Genomic DNA, 2,612 nt, shown 5'->3' with positions numbered 1-2,612 from the left:
GGGCGAGTCTAAAAGTGTCTATGGCGATCATAGGGAGAAACAATTATATTCATAATTAATCAACTTGATATTTAATCATGAGGAAATAATTCAGTAGATGTATGTCAACATCGTGACTTTTTTCAAATAAGTTTGTTTTTGGAATTCAACGCATTGAAATAGATGGAATTGAATTTTATCCTACCTAACATAACTGAATTCGAATAAAAAATTCACAAGAAAGTCACATAACTTTTTAACATGCTATTTGGCCTAATTTAATTGGTGTAGTATAGGCTATTCAAAGTTCCGGCATATTTTCCAAATAAAAGAAGATACAGCGAATAATTCGTTTAACTAATCAGACGTAATTTCATGCCTCTGATCTGTGACGGTCGAGTCCTTAAAAAATTCACAATTTTTCCAAAATTTAAGCGGAATTTCTATTTAATTATATTTTTCGTCACTAGCGCATATGAGAGGATAAAGCTTGCTGGGATTATTATTTTTGTGAAATTTTGCAGAAATGTTTCGGGGTTGCGACAGAGACTGCCTTTTTACCGGCAGCGAAGTCAAGGCCAGTCAATCATGTTGAAGTGTCAACTAATTTAGTCCCCCCTTCCCTAACAAAATTCGGGTCGACCAAAACCCTAAATAGGAGACCAAAACCCTCCTTATTAGTAAAAGACAACACACAGTAACACACAGTACAACACACTGGAAAGTAGCCACTCTAATTCTGAAAAATCAACTGAGAGGTTACGATGTCTAGTCAACTGTGCTAGGCAAACACACCGTTAGTAAAAGACCATTTGTCATTGGCTGTCATGGCAGCGCACTACAGCATTCAAATTACAACCGTCAGATATTATCTTGCTGCTGGCCTTTTGTATTAGCGCTATACTGACCCCGGTGGAACCCAGTGCTACTAATCACGAGGGCAGTAGCATAAGTAGTGCCGGTATGAATTTGAAAGAGTAGAGGAACGTCAATATGGATATTACAGTCTCCAGAACTTCATCCCAGAGTCTACGGTCATCAGAAATACAAAACAGAGACTTCTCTCCAGAACTTCAATAGTTGGAGTCTGCTGTAACCAGAACGTCAACCCAGTCAATGAATATTCAGCAAAATCAAACACACGAAGATAAATGAACGCGTTGGTGCAATCCACTCCTGTTGTTTTTTAGAAGTCATCTTTGTGCTCTCCGTGTTAGTAGGATTTTCTTGTGAACAAGTAATCAACAAGCAAAATTCGCCAAAAGTCCAGTCACTAATTATCTAAACGTCAGTTATAAAATTAAGGTCTTGTATAAATGCAATATTTTAGATCTCATTTGAACGGGACGCCTGTCGGAGACCACCACTGCCGTGCTTCGAATGGACTATCATGATCCCTTCCCGAAACAACGTAGCCTACAACACATCTTGACTGTAACCTTATCAGCCGCACGCCACCAGACAGATCACATCCATTGAATTAGATCAATCAGCCCACAGGAAATAAGCCTGGCGTCGTATGGCCCAGCGTCGTCGGCCAACACGCGAAAAAATTTTACACCACCCGGACGGAGCGCGCCGGAGCCGTCCGTATCTGTCCCGTGTGTCGAACCAGCCCACGATCGAAAGGCCACGCGTCGTACGACGATAAATTTTGGAACAGAACTATGCTATCTGGAACCTAACCCCAGATGCTGTGAGCTAAAAGTTCCGTAATTTAGCGAAGCTGCGGAAGTCACTCGCAGGCGAACGCTAGAGTTTGGAACAGAACTATGCTTTCTGAAACCTAACCCCGGATATTGAGCTAAAAGTGACGGTCTGGTGGTGCACGGCAGGATGCATGCAGTTCCACTGTCTCCGCGAAGCAGGTCAGAATCCGCGAAGCAGGTCAGACTCCGCGAAGCAGGTCAGACTCCGCGAAGCAGGTCAGACTCCGCGAAGCAGGTCAGACTCCGTGAAGCAGGTCAGGTAACTCCAGAGCCAGAGCTCCAGGTAGGAGGATGACGAAGCTGAATAGGCGCTGGAAGACCGGTAGGCGTAGAACAGGATCAGGAGTTCAGCAGAGATAGGAACCGGTACGTTTACTCGTGGATGAGTAGCTCTCTGGTGGCCAGTCAGTGGGTCTATCTGTTACAGAAGGCATGGGTCAACAATCGCCGGTCTGGAACATTCGGCCCATGATTCGGGTTTACATGAAAGGCATGATATGAGGAGCCGAGGGATTACGAGAGACTAAGTATTTGACCGTAGTCCAGTGTGACCGTCTAACTGCAGATATGGACAATGCTGTTCAAGTCAGGTAAACTAACAGGAATCGCAAGTCTGACTTACCGAAGGCGGAAGACTATCAGAGCGTCGACCACCCCTCCACGAAATCTGAAGAGACAATGAACAACAGCGGAGACCTGCGACTAGTAATTAGCTATGATGACGTGGCGCTGTTGCCATATCAGATGAATTTATTCTCCACTAACCGAACTAGTACGGGCTAGATACAGGAAATAAAAGTTACAGTTATTTTTATGTTTTACCTTCCCTAAATGGATGTCTACTTTAATCTACCAATTTCAAAAATTATCCACATATACATATAAAAAAATCAGTCTTTTATTTGTATATATATGTGCATTATT

The sequence above is a fragment of the Hyalella azteca genome, unplaced genomic scaffold (assembly GCF_000764305.2).
Source record: "Hyalella azteca isolate HAZT.00-mixed unplaced genomic scaffold, Hazt_2.0.2 contig2264, whole genome shotgun sequence".
NCBI lineage: Eukaryota > Metazoa > Arthropoda > Malacostraca > Amphipoda > Hyalellidae > Hyalella > Hyalella azteca.
Note: the sequence above shows the minus strand (reverse complement) of the source record.